Source organism: Eublepharis macularius, chromosome 4, assembly GCF_028583425.1.
Source record: "Eublepharis macularius isolate TG4126 chromosome 4, MPM_Emac_v1.0, whole genome shotgun sequence".
Classification (NCBI taxonomy): Eukaryota; Metazoa; Chordata; class Lepidosauria; order Squamata; family Eublepharidae; genus Eublepharis; species Eublepharis macularius.
The window spans coordinates 187,512,312-187,530,634 of NC_072793.1; the positions used below are offsets into that span (position 1 = coordinate 187,512,312).

Sequence of the window (18,323 nt, forward strand, 5' to 3'; positions counted from 1 at the left end):
ATAGGAGACTCAGGATGGTACACAGTCATTGTTACCAATGAAGGGCAAAGCATGAGGTACAGAGTAACAGTTCCCATCTGCATCAGCCTCCCCCCACAGTTCTCAAAACAACATCTTTCAGTCTTGGGAAGCTGCTCTCCTTCAAGGCCAATGCTTGGTGGAACGGTGTTAGACAAAACAGTCTCCTCCGGTGGGAAAGCTGCCTGGGAACTGGTGCACCTGCGGGGAAAGCACTTAGACACTAGAAGCATTAGAAAATGGAGTCAGTACAGTTTAAACACACACTGGACCAGACAGAAATTATAATATGATATAATAGGAAGGGGGGGGGACAATCCTGTGCTTCATCGGCTATTATAACTGAGACCCTCATGTAAGATCTGAGGGGGCTTGAGCCCCTTAGCCCCCATGTAGTTCACTGGCTGCTGGGGGGGCACAATATGCAAATTTGACTCTGTCAAGCTGGGACTGAATAGGGACTATGAATGGTTATCACATTATCACAGGTAACAGATTTCCTTTACAGAGGTGGGGTCTGGGGGAGCTCAGTGGCACCTGGCGTGGGCCTTCGGGAACCACAGATCTCTTTGTCAGATGCAGCTGGCAGGGAGAGCTGTGGTTATCGAAGGCCCATACTGCATTGGAATTGGATGGTCTAGCTGTTTGGCCTCTACAAACTAACAGGGCAAACTCCTTTGAAGCCAACTGATACACACACCAAAAGGAGATGTTTACATATACTAGCAAAGGAATGTTTTGATTGCTCCCTCCCCCCCCCCCAATTGCCTCTTCTCTCTCCTGCTCTTCTGTATTTGACCAGTCTCTGTATCAGGCATCTGACGAAGAGAACTGTGATTCTCGAGTCTTAAAGGTACTACTGGACTCTTTTTGATTTAGCCCCCATATAGTTCACTGGCTGCCCTGAGGGGGCTCAGCCCTCCCCCCGGCCAAATCCGGGGGGGGCTCGAGCCCCTCAGGGCCCCCCCCCCGTAGTTCACACCTATGGGTGTGACACACACAAAAAATGCAGCGCTGCCATTGGGGGACTCGTCCCGGCAACCACGGCCAATAGGGCCACAATCTGATCCACCCGCAACATCCCCCAGGTCGGTCCCGCCCACAGGAGGTCCGGAATTCTCACCTCGAGGACTCGAAGACGCCTCTCTCTCCCCCCCCCCCCCCTCTGCTCCAGGGCAGGCAGCCCAAAGGCTCTTTCTTCTCTGCCGCCTCATCCCGACTACAAGCCGCGCTTCCAAGGACGGGCGGCCGGACCCCGGAGCTGCTCCTGCCCAGAGCCCCGAGGGAGGGGAGGGGGCAGGCCGGGCCCTCTTGGCGCGGGAGGGAAGCGCCGCGCCCGCATCCCGAGCCGGGCAGCCCGACGCGCGGACGGAGCCGGTCCTCTTCGGGCCGCCGCCGCCGCCGCTTTTCCCTCCCGGGCCGGGCGGGAGCCTGCTTCGGGGGGGGGGGGCTCTCCCCCACCTCCCCAGCCCGGAGCTGCGCGCAGCCGCCCAGGCGAGCCTCCCCGCAGGCACCAGGCGAAGGGAAAGCGCCCCCCTCCGGGGCAGGAGGAAAGGGAGCCGAAGGGGCGGCCAGGCGGGCTGGTCGCCAACTCTGCGAGGAAGGAGGTTGGGCAAGGGGGGCGAAAAGCAGGGGGGAGCGGGGCGGGAAGACCCCCTTCCGCAAGGCCTGGAGGGCTGCGGAGGGCCGGGCCGGGGGGGCGGGGAGGGGGGCCTTCGCTGCCCCTGGCCGCCTCGTGGCCCGCGCGGGCTCCGCCCCCCCCCCCCGCGACCCCCTTTCCAGGTCGAAGCAAGGGCTGGAGAGCGGCGGGGGAGGGGGAGGCGCCCCCTCCCCTCCGCGCAGGCGCGCCCGCCTCAGCCGTGCTTGGCTGCCCAGAGAGACAGGAGAGCCGCCCCCGAAGCGCCTTCGCCCGCAGCCGCCCAGAGCCCCCGGGAGAGGCGGGGAAAGGCGGCGGAATCCCGGAGCGCAGCATCCCCGGGGCGCCCGCCGGACCCTCCCGCAGGCAGGCAGGCAGGCAGGCAGGCAGGGGCGCAGCGCCAGGCGGGCTCTGCTGCGCGGCCAGGTGGGTCGGGGTCTCCGTCCTTTGCAGGAGCCGAGGGACCCCCGCCTGCCCCCCTCCTGGGCCCCTGCGGGCCTTCCGGGCGGGGCGGGGCTTGGGCTCAAAGGGAGCATCGGGGGGTGGGGGTGGGGGTGGGGGTCTCTCTCGACTCCGGAGCCCCACATTGCATTGCATGCCTTGGGGAAGGGCGTCCTCCCCTCCCCGCTCCCCTCCCCCCAGGCCCCCTGGGTCGCCTGGCTGCCCCTGCCGCTTCGCTCCTCCCTCGCCCTTGGGAACGAGGGCGTGGTGCCATTTTTTCCTGTATGTTTTGTATTGTTGTAGCCACACACCTGCCAGGTTATGCTGAGGTGTCAGTATTCAATTACTGATGTTGCAACCCAAGTGAAAAAGCCCCCGTGGCCACTGCTGGGAGTCTGGGGTGGGGGGAGTGCAGGGAACCTCCCCCCCCGCGCAGAGGGCCTCGGCAGGGCAGCAGCAAGGGGGGAACCACACAAGCCTCCCCCAGGTGCAAAACACCCTCAGAGGGGCTCCCCCATCCTCCCTCCTCCGGGTCCCTCCCCTGTAGTCTTGGGGCCATTGGACGTGCCTGGTGGGGTGTTGTCCCTGAGGATTATTAACTACAGTTGCAGGATTTCTTCGGGCTCAGTGGCCAGAGACGTGGTACTTGCCCGGCACGTGCAGAAATCTGAGTCTCGGACCTGGTCTGTATTTCCAGGAGGGAAAGTTTCTCAGCCAGGAGAAACAGAGAAAAAAGAAAAGGTTTCCCCTGCCGGGCTAGTTTTCTCTGTGCAGGGAATCCTGCAGTCTGTCCCGTCACCCCGGGGCTCTTCCACTCCCTGACCAGCAGAGTCCCAGATGGTCTTGGCTTCCCTTAGAGGGGATGAGGGAGAGGTTTTGGCTCCAGGCAGGGCCAGGGGCTCCTCTCACTGGAAGGGACCTGCAGTTTGGGACGAAGCATTTCAAGGAGGGGAGGGGGACGGGTGAAGAAGGAACGGGGGGAGGGGATGTGGGGCCAAGCCCTTCTGAGCCAACTGGGAATCCAGTTTCTCAGATTGTGCCCTAGAGCCAGTGCAGAGAGAGGTTCCCTGAAGGGACTGGCGCAGGAGATGCGGGCGCACTAATAAGGGTTTCCCGCCCTCTTTCTTTCCCTCCCTCCCAGGCAGCAGTGAAAAGGCTCCCTTGATGGCTTCTCTGCCGTCTCCTCCACGTGGTGAAGGGAAAAGACCAGCCATGCGGCCAGCTCAGGTACGGGGAGGGGGCCTTGGGGGCTCAGAGGCTCGGGCTCCTTGGCCTTGGCTGTGGCGATACGAGAGGCCGAGGCTGCCCCCTGAGAAGGCAGGAAAATGGCCACCCCCTGCCTAGGATGGCGTGTGCAGGACGATGGAAAAGGGTTTGGTCCTTTGCCCCATGGACGTCTCCGGCCTCTTCCCACAAGCCTGCCAGCCCCCTGCCAGTGAGGGCCACCCCTCTGGGCCCCCAGTGCCCCCAAGGAGAGCCGGGAGTGGGGAGCGAAATGTCCCCAAGGGGCTCTTCTCCCCTCCCCTTGTCTTGCGCTTTGTGCTGGTCTTCCAGTATTAATTTTCTGCCTCTCTTTTTGCCTCCCGGCCCTTATGGACCAGCTCTCCAGTGATACACAGAAACACATTTTCCTTCCAGAGTCCAGTGTCCTTCGAAGAGGTGGCTGTGCGTTTCACCCGGGGGGAGTGGAGCCTGCTGCGCCCGGCCCAGAGAGCCCTGTACAAGGAAGTCATGCTGGAGAACTTTGGGATCGTGGCCTCTCTGGGTAAGGGTCCCTTTCTCCTCTCAGGAGTGGCCGTGGTTCCTTGTTAGTGCTCTGCAAGGAAGCCACTGATGTGGAAGGCCGTGGCCAGGCTGCCCCCCCTGGGCCCAGTGGCTGATCTCTGCCGCCCTCCCTGATCCCTCCTCTGATGTGGGAGGGGGTTGTGAGTTCTCCTTGCAGAGGGGGAGCCCCTGCCTGGCAGCCCTGGGCCTGGACCACGTGAGCGGCGTCAGAAGAGGTGCGGAGTAAGGCTTGGTCATCGCTCCGTTCTGGGCCTTGCCTTACATATGGGAGTCTCTCCCCTCGCCTCCTATCACAGCCACTTCAGTGTGTGGGGGCACACTTTGCTTTTGTTTCAGGTGCTCCCACACCCTGCAGTGGGGGTTCTGGGGTGCCTAATTTAAATAAAAGTTAAGTTTATTATCTTAAGTTGTGTATGAAAAGACCTTAAATAAATCCTGCCTATCTAAAACTTGAGAGCTAACTTCCCAGGCATCTCTGCTTGGCATCCATTGTCGTCTTTCTTGGCATGTCTGTTAGACTGCGAGCCCCCTCCCCTGCCTGGCTGGTTCAGCAGAGGGACACGCCGAGTGAGGAACAGCACGCAGCCTTCAGCTCCTCTCTGGCCCGCTTCTGCCATTCGGGGTCTCTTCCTGCCGCTTTCACTCCCAGAGAGGAGATGTCCGAAGGCGAAGGGGGAAGAAGCGCCTTGATCAGGCTCAGAGGAATAATTGCCAAAACCTGTTAAAAAGTGCAAAATGAGTTTTTCAGGTCCCCTTTCACAAGAAAGCTCATCCTAAGAACAAAGAATCCTGACTAGGGATGTGCGTTTCGGCATTCAGAATGCCGAAAGAATGCCGAAACAAAAGTGTTTCGGCTTCTTTCGGGGAATGCCGAAACGTTTCGGGGAATGCCGAAACGTTTCGGGTAGCCGAAAGAAAAAAGCCGAAACGTTTCGGGATTCTTTCGGCTTTCTTTCGGCTTTTCTATGGGAAAATGCCTCCGTCTTCCAGGACGTCTGGAGGAGGCATTTTCCCACCGAATAAGCCCAAAATTGGTGGGGACCTTCCTCTAACCCTTCTCTAACAACCACCCAAGTTTCAGACAGATTGGACTTTGGGGGGCCATGTTATGGCCCCCCAAAGCAGGTCCCCCCATCCTCCCATAAGAAAGCGAAGGAGCAGCATATTGTTAGCATGCTGCTGCTGATCTTTCTTCATTATTTCCTATGGGGAAAAAATGAAGAGGCAGGCTTCCTTTGCCAGGGGTGGCATTTTGCATGCAAAATGCCCCCCAGCCCTCAGGGGCCCTTCTCCCACCCCTCCTCCCACCCCCCACCAAGGCTCAGCCTGCTCCCACTTGGGGGGGCCATTTCATGGCCTCCCCAAGTAGGTGCTCTAATCTCTACCACTGACAGCTGGGGGAGGCTTGTGTTGCCAGGGGTGGCATTTTGCATGCAAAATGCCCCCCAACCCTCTGGGGCCCTTCTCCCACCCCTCCTCCCACCCCCCACCAAGGCTCAGCCTGCTCCCACTTGGGGGGGCATTTCATGGCCTCCCCAAGTAGGTGCTCTGCTCTCATCTCTACCACTGACAGCTGGGGGAGGCTTGTGTTGCCAGGGGTGGCATTTTGCATGCAAAATGCCCCCCAGCCCTCTGGGGCCCTTCTCCCACCCTTCCTCCCACCCCCCACCAAGGCTCAGACTGCTCCCACTTGGGGGGGGCATTTCATGGCCTCCCCAAGTAGGTCCTCTCAGCCCCTAAAGTCCACCCCTTACAGCCCCACACAAACCCAATTCCCCCCCAGCTGCCACACACAGACCCAAATCCCCACATTAGCCCCTCACAGACCCAAATCCACCCCCACCTGCCCCACCTGCCCCACACCCATAACCCCAGGAACAGGCTGGCAAAGGCCAGCCCTCTCCCTTTGTTCCATATGCTGGGAACTTCTAAACTCTCTTTCCCTGGGCAATTCTGCACAGCCCAGGGGTGCCACAATGGTGGGCACACTTCTGAGTGCCAGCTGGTCCCTGTGAAAGAGCACCTGAACCACAGACACCCTCCCTCAAATTCCCCCACCACCTACAGAGATGGCTGGCCAGCCAGCCCCATTGTTCCCTATGATGGGAACCAACTGCACAACAAAGAATAAAACAAGAACAACACAAAATAAAGTTTTAAAAAAATTATATTCTCCCTTCCAAAGTACAAGTAGGCAAAGCATTATGACACATTACACCAGCAGTCCCCCACACAGAAAAATTAAAACAAAACTCACTTAACATCAGAGAATCACAAAGCATGATTCCTGTCAAAAACACTTTATTTCTTGAACAGCTTTAGGTTACACAGCAGGGGGGAACACCAAAGGGCATGGCAGCACTATCTTACACAAAAATAACACAACTCACTTAACATCAGAGAATCACAAAAACACAATTCCTGGCAAAAACACTTTATTTCTTGAACAGCTTTAGGTTACACAGTAGGAGGGCACAACAGGGCATGATAGCAATGTACTGCAAAAAATAATACAACCCACTTCACCGTTTTTGACAGCAATTGTGTTTGTGTGATTCTCTGATGTGAAGTGAGTTGTGTTATTTTTGTGTAGTACACTGCTTTCCTGCTCTGTGGTGCCTTCCTAAAGCAGTTACAGAAATAAAGTGCTTTTGACAGCAATTTTTTGGGGTGATTCTTTAATGTGAAGCGAGTTGTGTTATTTTTGTGTAAGATAGTGCTGCCATGCCCTTTGGTGTTCCCCCCTGCTGTGTAACCTAAAGCTGTTCAAGAAATAAAGTGTTTTTGACAGGAATCATGCTTTGTGATTCTCTGATGTTAAGTGAGTTTTGTTTTAATTTTTCTGTGTAGGGGACTGCTGGTGTAATGTGTCATAATGCTTTGCCTACTTGTACTTTGGAAGGGAGAATATAATTTTTTTAAAACTTTATTTTGTGTTGTTCTTGTTTTATTCTTTGTTGTGCAGTTGGTTCCCATCATAGGGAACAATGGGGCTGGCTGGCCAGCCATCTCTGTAGGTGGTGGGGGAATTTGAGGGAGGGTGTCTGTGGTTCAGGTGCTCTTTCACAGGGACCAGCTGGCACTCAGAAGTGTGCCCACCATTGTGGCACCCCTGGGCTGTGCAGAATTGCCCAGGGAAAGAGAGTTTAGAAGTTCCCAGCATAGGGAACAAAGGGAGAGGGCTGGCCTTTGCCAGCCTGTTCCTGGGGTTATGGGTGTAGGGCAGGTGGGGGCGGATTTGGGTCTGTGAGGGGCTAATGTGGGGATTTGGGTCTGTGTGTGGCAGCTGGGGGGGGAATTGGGTTTGTGTGGGGCTGTAAGGGGTGGACTTTAGGGGCTGAGAGGACCTACTTGGGGAGGCCATGAAATGGCCCCCCCAAGTGGGAGCAGTCTGAGCCTTGGTGGGGGGTGGGAGGAAGGGTGGGAGAAGGGCCCCAGAGGGCTGGGGGGCATTTTGCATGCAAAATGCCACCCCTGGCAACACAAGCCTCCCCCAGCTGTCAGTGGTAGAGATGAGAGCAGAGCATCTACTTGGGGAGGCCATGAAATGCCCCCCCAAGTGGGAGCAGGCTGAGCCTTGGTGGGGGGTGGGAGGAGGGGTGGGAGAAGGGCCCCAGAGGGTTGGGGGGCATTTTGCATGCAAAATGCCACCCCTGGCAACACAAGCCTCCCCCAGCTGTCAGTGGTAGAGATTAGAGCACCTACTTGGGGAGGCCATGAAATGGCCCCCCCAAGTGGGAGCAGGCTGAGCCTTGGTGGGGGGTGGGAGGAGGGGTGGGAGAAGGGCCCCTGAGGGCTGGGGGGCATTTTGCATGCAAAATGCCACCCCTGGCAAAGGAAGCCTGCCTCTTCATTTTTTCCCCATAGGAAATAATGAAGAAAGATCAGCAGCAGCATGCTAACAATATGCTGCGCTTTCTTATGGGAGGATGGGGGGACCTGCTTTGGGGGGCCATAACATGGCCCCCCAAAGTCCAATCTGTCTGAAACTTGGGTGGTTGTTAGAGAAGGGTTAGAGGAAGGTCCCCACCAATTTTGGGCTTATTAGGTGGGAAAATGCCTCCTCCAGGCGTCCTGAAAGACGGAGGCATTTTCCCAAAAAAAAAACCCGAAAGAATGCCGAAAGAATGCCGAAAGAATCCCGAATCCCGAATCCCGAAAGAGATTCTTGTTTCGGCTTTCGGCTTTAACGGTAGAGAATCTTGTTTCGGGTAATCCCGAAACAAGAAAGCCGAAAGTTTTTTCCTTGCACACCCCTAATCCTGACAGTTGGCCGCATATTGCACTCTGCCCCACCCCTATTGCTTGTCTGTTCTGTATTTCTGGAGGGACACAGTTAGGCCGCCTTAGAATCGCTGGATTTATTTGCACCCAGAAGAGTTAAGATTTTGTGTTTTTTCCCCCTTGTAAAAAGGACCTCAGGTTGCCAAACCTGAACTCATATCCCGGCTGGAGGAGGAGGAGGAGGAAGAGCTGTTTCTCCTGATCTCTGATGAAGAGGAGGAGTTGGCAGGTAAGTGCTTCCACCTGTCTTGGGACTACATGTTGCCTGCGCTTCCTTCCCAGGGCTGGTGGGTTTCGGTGGGTTCTCAGAAGAGCTTGGCTGAGTTTTGAATGCTGAAATGGTGCCTGGAGATCTGGAAACTCTGAAAATAGGCCACTTCCTTCTCCCAAGACCGACGCCAAGCCTAGCCAAAGACTGCCCACCTTTGAGAGGTTTCCAGGCAAGGGTGTTTGCCAGCCCTGTTACCCCAAGATCCCTTTTTCTGGAGAAGTCAGGCATTGATCCTGGACCTTGTGCCTGCAAAGCCAAGCCTGTGCTTTATTGCAGAGGCACGACCCAAATCAACCCCCCCAGAACTCTTGAGTGAAGACATCCGCCCCACCCCTGCTCCCCCTGCCAAGAGCAGTGCTGTGATGTCTTGGAGGACTCTGGTCAGGCCTCATTCAGATATAGCGTGTCTAGTGAGCTTTCAAATAACAAATTATTTAACTCCTGGCAAGACGTACAGCTCACAGAATATTTTAGGTTTGTTTCCGGGTATAGTACACAAGTCATATAATGCCAGTTGGTGGGATGAGACACACCATTGGAATATTAGGATCGAGGGGCTCGATTTGTTTAAAAGGAATAGACCAGCAAGGAAGGGTGGACGAGTAGCCTTATATGCGACGGACATACCTATTTGTGAGGAAGTACCTGAATCTGAGCATGGAAGGCCAGGTGAGAGCCTCTGGGTGAAAATAAAAGGAGAAAGAAATAATATTGACATACCTGAAGAGGCCAGGGTGGCTCCATAAACAGATTTCTAAAGGACTGAACATTTTTAAAGACATTTAAGAAATGGCTGGAGGGCTGTATAATCAGGTCTGAAAATAAACAACTTGTTGGTGCTTGTAGAGAGAGGGTTAGAAAGGCTAAGCTCAATATAAGCTTCGGCTAGCAAGAGATGCTAAACACAACAAGAAAGGGTTCTTTGGTTAGGTTCAGAGCAGGAAAATGAATAAGGGTTAGGGTTAGGCCCACTGCGGGGAGAGGAAGGTGAGGTTTTAACAGGAGGTAAAGAGAGGGCAGAACTGCTCAGTTCCTCCTTTGCCTTGGTCTTCTCTTGCAAGGAGAACAAGTAAGGAAGAAACGGAATTGCAGCCTAGGATAGACGTTGGGGTGGTACGTAAATACCTGGCTTCTTTGAATGAAACCAGGTCCTCAGGGCCAGAGGACTTGCACCCCAGGGGTACTAAAGGAATTTGCTGGTGCAATTGCAGAGCCCCCATCTGTCATCTTTGAGAATTCTTGGAACGCAGGTGAGGTGCCAGAAGATTGGAGGTGGGCAAGTGTCGTCCCCATCTTCAAGAAGGGGGGAAAGGAGTATACTTTATCTTGGTTTCAGTAAGGCTTTTGATCAGATTCCACATGATATTCTTGTTGACAAGTTAGTAAAATGTGGTTTGGATCATATTACTATTAGGTAGATCTGTAACTGGTTGACAGATCACACCCCAAGAGTACTAGTTAATGGTTCCTCATCCTCGTGAAGAGGAGTGACAAGTGATGTGCCTCAGGGATCTGTCCCAGGCCCCGTGTGGCCCAACCTCTTTATAAATGACTTGGATGAAGGAATAGAGGGGATTAAATTTGCGGGATGGGGGAGACTTGTCTTGGCAGTAGTATGCGTGAAAAGGGTCTGGGGTCTTAGTAGACCATCCACTGAACACGAGTCAGCAATGTGATGCGGTAGCTAAAAAGACAAATGTGATTTTAGTCTGTATCAACAGAAGTATACGTTCTAGATCATGCGAATTGATGGTCTTGCTCTGCTCTGCGCTGGTTAGACCTCACTTGGCGTACTGAGTTCAGTTTTGGGACACGGCAGTTTAAGCAGGCTGTTGAGAAACTGGAACGTGTCCAAAGGAGGGCAATGAGGATGGTGAGGGGTCTGGAAACCAAGTCCTATGAGGAAAGATTGAAGGAGCTGGGCATGTTAAGCCTGGAGAGGAGATATCACAGCCCAAGTATTCGAAGGGCTGCCACATAGCGGATGGAACAGAGTTGTTTTCTGTTCCCCCAGTGGGTTGGACCAGAAACAACGGGTTGATATTAAAGCAAAAGAGTTTTCATTAGAGCAGCCCCTGCATGGGCTTCCTCAGGCGGTGGTGGGCTCTCCTTCCTGGGAGGTATTTAAGAAGAGGGAAGATGGCCCCTGACAGCTCTGATGATTCTCTAACTTAGTAGGAAGGGACACAGATTAGGAGAGGGGGGCAGGAAGGGGTGAGTCGGTGCTGGCCTCTCCTCGCCTTTTCTGACATGTCCAGGTTAATGCAGATCACCATTTTAAGATCTGAAAGGGGTTTACCTCCACCTATCCTGGAGGTTTTTTGGTATTCCTCTGGGCATAGAGCATCAGTCACTGAGGGAGGGGAGGGGGAGGGAGTAAGCTGTGGATTTCCTGTGTTGTGTGTGTGGGGGGGGCTGGACTTGATGACTCTTGAGGTCCCTTCCAGCTCCCCCCCCCCGTGTTTGTGTTTATAGAATCTGTGCTTCTGTTTTAAGCCTTCATTGAAACATGACGAGTCCAAGGAAGTACCCCAAAATAAGCAGGCCAGGAGCCCCTCCCAAGGAGAGGCTCCCGATCAATTCAACTCCTTATATTTATAGGGGGTTTTTTCTAAGTGCTCATGCCAGGTATGACAAAACATATAACAACAAAAAACACGTAAATGCCTGACTAACTACTTCAATAATACATTTATTTACACATTCATCTAAAACAAAGCACACAGTAAAACAACTACTTATACATATAGTTCTACACCTCACACATGGAAAACTATTCATGCAATTGCTAAAATGAAGGTACCTCGAGATAATAAAGTGCTGGTGCTACAAAATGCTGCTACATATTCATTGCAGATACATTCAATAAAGTGAAAATGCATAGGAACAGCCCAGCTTAATTTTTTTTTCACAGGTCCTGAATAGCAAATGTCCAAGTAGTGGGTGAGAATTTTCCAATAAAAATTCAGTCTTGGTTGTCTATTATTCCATAACGGCTGTGCAAAATAGAGTCCAATGGAAAATGGTATGGTCCTCCAATGGGTTATCTAGATCCTTATGTGACCCTTCACAAAATCTTTGTCAAAGAGTACACAGTCACTAGAATTAAAATGTAACACTTAAAAATACAATATCTATTAAAATACATATATAAATTTTTTACAAAATGCAAATATCATATACTACTCACGTAAATCCTTCATGAATCCTACTCATAAGTACTTATTCACAAATCCATTCGATAATTACTGTGCAATATTAGATAATAACAAGCTTCATATCGCTTGCCACTCCACGCCCTAGCTTGCTAACAATTAGTTCTTAAAGGGAAATGTATTCAGAGCCCACTTCATGCCTAAAGCATTCAGCAGAATCAGTTTTTAGCCCCCAAAACATGAATAATCATTGGCAATATTTAAGCCCCTTGGAGTTAAACTTCTGAGTTTAAAAATCCAGTATGTTTCCTTCCTTCTAAGTTCCCTTACAACAATCTCTGAAGCTCTTTGTTCCGTTTTGTATAGGATCGTGAATTTCATGTTTCATTATGAGCATTATCCCTATAGCGTTGCGCCACAGGCGCCTCCAGGACTTCATTTTTTATTCGGGACTGACGTTCATTTAGACGAACGCCTATAGAGAGCGTAGTACTTCCCACATATAATAGGCCACCTTCCAGCTCAAATGAGAATTGAAATGCGTCGCTGGGGAACCATACTCTAGGCAGAGGGATCAGCTGGGGCAAGGGTGGCTCATCCTCTAGGTGGCCCCAGCCTGTTGCTTAAATTGCCAGGGGCAGAGGGGCACCAGGCAGCTCTCGCCCTCCTCCCAAGCTCTGCCCAGCCACCCTGACACCGGCTGGCCATCCACCCGAATATCTCAGCGCACAGAAAATGAAAAAGGCAGAATCATACCCTCTTTTGCTCTGAAACCCTACTTCTGTGGTCTTAAAGATACAGGCAGAAATAGCTCTGGTTTCTTGTTACCTTTTTCTCCCTGTTGCTGGCCATGTCTGTTCAGGCCTCCTGCCATGTGCAGAATTGGCTGTCCATCTTCTCCCCCCCACCCCCTTCCACCCCCCCATCAGTCACCCCGACAGAAAAATACATCGCAACAGAAAAATATAAAACTGGTTCAATTTAAGTTGGAAAATCTCCATTGCGCCTGCTCTCTCTTTTGTCCTCTTGGGCTACATTTATTATCATACAAATGGCTACTCTGCGAACTTACTTCGCTTGGAATTTAGAGGGAATTGCTAAGGCGAGGGGGAGAAATGGCTGCAGGCGGTTGGAGTTTAATGCCTCAGCATTTATAACCCCACAATCACACCCGGTTTCTCTTTCTTCCAGCAGGAGGCGTGTGGGAGTCAGCAAATGACAGGAAAGAACATCCAGTGATGGAGAAAGAGGAAATGTATTCAGACGGGAAAGAGGAGGCTGAATATTGTGATGGACTGAAGAAAGAGGAGGGAAAAGATCTTTATGAAGGGGGGAATGCTTCCAGTCTATTAGAGTGGAGTGATGTTATACAGGAAAACCTATACCCAGGCAAGAACAACTGGAATGAGCTCACTGCAAGCAAGGAAAATACTCCCAAGAAATCAGATTTTAATACTAAATGGAGCACATGTAACAAAAAGAAAATATTTCAGTGCCTGGAGTGTGGGAAGAGCTTCAGTCGCAGCAGAACACTTTCTTCCCACCAAAGAATTCATTCAGGAGAAAAACCGTATAAATGCCAAGAGTGTGGGGAAAGCTTCTGTTCGAGTTCAGGCCTAACATTACATGAAAGGATTCACACTGGGGAAAAACCCTATAAATGCCTGGAGTGTGGGAAAAGCTTCAGTCAGAAAGCACACCTTTCTTCTCATCAAAGGATTCACACTGGGGAGAAACTCTATAAATGCCTAGAGTGTGGGAAAAGTTTCAGTCACAGTGGACAACTTACTGTCCATCAAAGAATTCATTCAGGGGAAAAACCATATACATGCCTGGAGTGTGGGAAAAGTTTCTCTCGGTGTGACAGTCTTAAGTCTCATCATAGAATTCACTCAGGGGAGAAACCATATAAATGCCTGGAGTGTGGTAAATGTTTTACTCAGATTGGACACTTGTATTCCCATCAAAAGATTCACTCAGGAGAGAAGCTGTATAAATGCCTGGAGTGTGGGAAAAGCTTCAGTCAGAGTTCACACCTTTCTTCTCATCAAAGGATTCACACTGGGGAGAAACCCTATAAATGCCTGGAGTGTGGGAAAAGCTTCCGTACGAGTTCAGAGCTTGCATCACATGAAAGGATTCACACTGGGGAGAAACCATTTAAATGCCAGGAGTGTGGGAAAAGTTTCCGTTCGAGTGGAAAACTTACTGTCCATCAAAGAAGTCACTCAGGAGAAAAACCATATAAATGCCTACAGTGTGGGAAATGCTTCAATCAGAGTACATACCTTTCTTCTCATCAAAGGATTCACACACAGGAGAAACTCTATAAATGCCTCGAGTGTGGAAAAGGTTTCCGTCACAGTAGACAACTTACTGTCCATCAAAGAATTCACTCAGGGGAGAACCCACATACATGCCTGGAGTGTGGGAAAAGATTTTGTTTCAGTTCAGGCCTTATCTCACATCAAAGGATTCACACAAGAGAGAAACCCTATAAATGCCTGGAGTGTGGGAAAAGTTTCTCTCAGATTGACAGACTTCATTTCCATTATAGAATTCACTCAGGGGAGAAACCATATAAATGCCCAGAGTGTGGAAAGCGCTTCCGTGCGAGTGGACAACTCACTGTCCACCAAAGAATTCACACAGGGAAGAAACCTTATAAATGCCTGGAGTGTGGGAAAGGCTTCTGTCAGAATGAAAAACTTACTGTCCATCAAAGAATTCACTCTGGAGAAAAACCATATACATGCCTGGAGTGTGGCAAGCACTTCCGTACGAAGGAACAACTTACTGTCCATCAAAGAATTCACACAGGGGAGAAACCTTATAAATGCCTGGAGTGTGGGAAAAGCTTCCGTTCGAGTTCAGACCTTACCTTACATGAAAGGATTCACACTGGGGAGAAACCATATAAATGCCAGGAGTGTGGGAAAAGTTTCAGTCAGCGTGGATCACTTACTGTCCATCAAAAAATTCACTCAGGGGAAAAACCATATAAATGCCATGAGTGTGGGAAAAGCTTCTGTTCGAGTTCAGACCTTACCTTACATGAAAGGATTCACACTGGGGAGAAACCATATAAATGCCAGGAGTGTGGGAAAAGTTTCAGTCAGCGTGGAGCACTTACTGTCCATCAAAGAATTCACTCAGGGGAGAAACCATATAAATGCCAGGAGTGTGGGAAAAGTTTCAGTGGCCGTGGAGCACTTACTGTCCATCAAAGAAATCACTCAGAGGAGAAACCATATAAATGCCAGGAGTGTGGGAAAAGTTTCAGTGGGCATGGAGCGCTTACTATCCATCAAAGAATTCACTCAGGGGAGAAACCATATAAATGCCATGAGTGTGGGAAAAGTTTCAGGCAGCGTGGAGCACTTACCGTCCATCAAAGAATTCACTCAGGGGAGAAACCATATAAGTGCCAGGAGTGTGGGAAAAGTTTTGGTGGGAGTGGAGCGCTTACTATCCATCAAAGAATTCACTCAGGGGAGAAACCATATAAATGCCAGGAGTGTGGGAAAAGTTTCAGTGGGCATGGAGCGCTTACTATCCATCAAAGAATTCACTCAGGGGAGAAACCATATAAATGCCATGAGTGTGGGAAAAGTTTCAGGCAGCGTGGAGCACTTACCGTCCATCAAAGAATTCACTCAGGGGAGAAACCATATAAGTGCCAGGAGTGTGGGAAAAGTTTTGGTGGGAGTGGAGCGCTTACTATCCATCAAAGAATTCACTTGGGAGAAACCATATAAATGCCAGGAGTGTGGGAAAAGTTTCAGTGGGCGTGGTGCACTTACAGTCCATCAAAGAATTCACTCAGGGGAGAAACCATATAAATGTCAGGAGTGGGGGGAAAACTTCAGGCAGAGTACAAACCTTTCTTCCCACCAAAGAGTTCACACAAGGGAGAAACCCTATAAATGCCTGGAGTGTGGGAAAAGTTTCTCTCAGCATGATAAGCTTACTTCCCATCAAAGAGTTCACTTAGGAGGAAAACCATAGAAATTCTTGAATGATGTTAAGGCAGGTAAATTGGCTGTGAAAATTAGCAAGCAATGAAATAAAACACTGTAATAATATGTTTCATAATTCCGTATAATTACATTAAAGCTCCCAGAATAGACAATCAAATCCTAGAGCCCACTGGCCACTCCATATGGACATTCAGCAGTTGAAGGACCAAATTGCTGAGTGTGTGTGCCGGAGTCCCTAGCAACCTGGGCAATACCCACCAATTGTAAAGTGGTGCCAAATGACATCCCTCTGAGTGGCAGAAAGGCACAGCCATCTTCCACCCTCCAATCTGTCTGTAGTCTCTGGAGCCCCCCTTCCCATTCAAGTCCTAGATGACAAGCCGGAAAGACGCAGTGATTGCGCAACTACGACAGAGGGTGTGATGTCAGCAACCATTTGGTACACCCTAGAGATCAGTCATCGAGGGGGAACCATCTATCCCTACAGAGCCTGGAGTTCTCCCAGAATTACACCTCCATATCACAGAGACTCTCTTCGGTAATGAAATGAATTGTAATGATTTTTGTGTGCTCTAAAAACTCTGCCGTTTCAGCTTTGGATCTGGGGTTTCTGAAGGAACTGTGTACCGTCACACTGAGGGCTTCCAGGCTCTCTGGGACAGCTGTTTTTGCACTTAATGGCTCCAAAATCATGCAGAACACAGTTCTCCCTCTAAACCATCAATCCACTATGTTTTTCCTTTGTTATTCTACACAAGAACAACAGACCCTGAAGAAGGCGAGTATCGCACACTGTGGTTGGAAAGGGTCTGTCAAAAATATAGCCGGATGACGGTGGCATTATAAACAATCCTGCTTGATGGTCACTTCTTCCGTTTTCTCATGTGCAAAAAATTATTACTTTTGCATCTTGCTGTTGGCTGTTGGTGTCGTATTTCCTTGTACTTTGCAGCTTTTTCCCCACAATGAGGGGGCGTTCTTGCATGAATTGCCTCGAATCTCATTGCTCAAGGGTGGGCAGGTGGGTGGGCAGGCAGGCATGCAGGCAGCAGGATTCTCTGAATTCCCCCTCCTCTCCGCCCACCTAAAAAGTCCTGTGTTTTTTTCCATAATTTTTCCTTTTTGCTGTGGGCAGACAAAATAGTTTTTGAAAGGGCAGAGTAGATGAATGGCCAGCGGGAGGGAGGGAAGGAGGGAGGGAGACAGCAATCTTAAAATAGGTCTACTGATATGTAAGTCCCATGTTATTCAATAGTGCTTACTCCCAGGGAGGTGTCTTCAGAATTGCAGCCTGTAGTGAGAATTTTGGGGTTTGGATCAGGAAAATGGACTAGCTGGGCAACTGTCCGTGTAAACACAGAGCCAGCACCGGCCTGAACCAAACTCCCATCAAGAGAAGCAAGTGTGCTGCTTGCCTGCTTCTTAGAGAAGTTTCTTCCCTTGGGAAATTTGTCGGGGGAAGCACTGAAGCAATCACTAATTGACAAAGAGCACATGTCGACCCTCTTGGCCTCTGTATCTAAATTGTTCTGTAACAAGTGCTAGGACGCCTAGTTCCTGGCTTATCTGCCTGAATTAGGAAAGCAACAGAGCCTGTGCTGGAGAAACGTAAATTCCTTTTGTAATTTACATCAATGGACATGTGTATATCAAATGCAACTGCCTGTCTTCCGCAGATGTCCTGATTTCTTGTTTCAAAACAGCTTTCGCACAAACTTGTATCTGTACTTTCAAACCTTGTGACAAACACAATTGATGACTCTACCCAATTCTTTGATCTTTCCCTCTATAAGGTTGCAGCCCCCGAAGCTCGGGGCTGCTGTGCCAAGCTTGTAGGGAGCACGGATTAGTCTCCTGCAGGCTAGCACACCAGCCCAACAGCTCTCATTGTTGTTTTTATTTTTCTTTGGGGACGGCCGTATACTTTCACCTTTGTTTCTCTATCGTAGCATTGGGTATTTTAGGGGGATAAGTTATGTTCACTGCCGAGGCCCTGGCACGGCACCTTCTGGCTTGTGTATTTTGCATGCTGAGTTATTTTTAATAAACACTTTAGACTTGGGTTAAGGACATTTTTGTGGAGCTTAGTTTCTTTAGTAGCTAGGGTTAAGTTAGACTAAGGAAAGCTTCAGAGACGCACCACATTACACAGCCTGAGGAAACAGGCTGAACTGAGCATGAACCCATCTTGTTGTGAGCCCAAAGGAGTCGGGTTCGAGGATTCTTGCGATACAGCCTATTATTGAAGTCTGCATATTCCCCTTTCTGAACATTTCCAAAGCCGATAGGCGGAGAGAGATTTCTCCATGCGAGGACTCACCCGATTGACGAGGAGCCAATACCACAGCCAGGGCAGCCACAGGAAAAAATGATGCACTCACGAGCATTGCGCATATTCCTCCTTCACACCAACAGAGTTAATTAACTCTGACGGGCTCACTCCCCTGAGGATCTGATTGGTGAAAGCTGCTAAGGAAAACAAGATGTTGCTGCAGCTGTGATGTAAGAAGGGAAGTGCAACAAAACACACAAACTTTTTGATGGGGTGGTGTCATCATAATTTGGTTTCCAAGATTTGGTTCACAGTTCTGAAAACTGCTTTGTTTATTTATTTTATTTGATTTTTACCCTGCCTTTACAAAAGGAAACTGTGGTTTCTGACTCCTTTGTTTCGTTTCGCACACCCCTAGTGATCATTTGAACTGTTCAGCTCAGAAGATTTATTCTACAGCTACAAGAAACTCGAGGTTTTG

At 50.4% G+C, this 18,323-nt stretch overlaps 1 protein-coding gene and 1 pseudogene across 2 annotated transcripts in view; one reads left to right on the forward strand and one right to left on the reverse strand.

Moving 5' to 3' along the window:
- The window catches only part of LOC129328438 (zinc finger protein 208-like), a 42,093-nt pseudogene extending 25,692 nt beyond the window's left edge, over positions 1 to 16,401 (forward strand).
- The window catches only part of LOC129328463 (zinc finger protein 420-like), a 262,738-nt gene that overhangs the window by 147,808 nt on the left and 96,607 nt on the right, over positions 1 to 18,323 (reverse strand). The gene's annotated exons all lie outside the window — the stretch shown is intronic.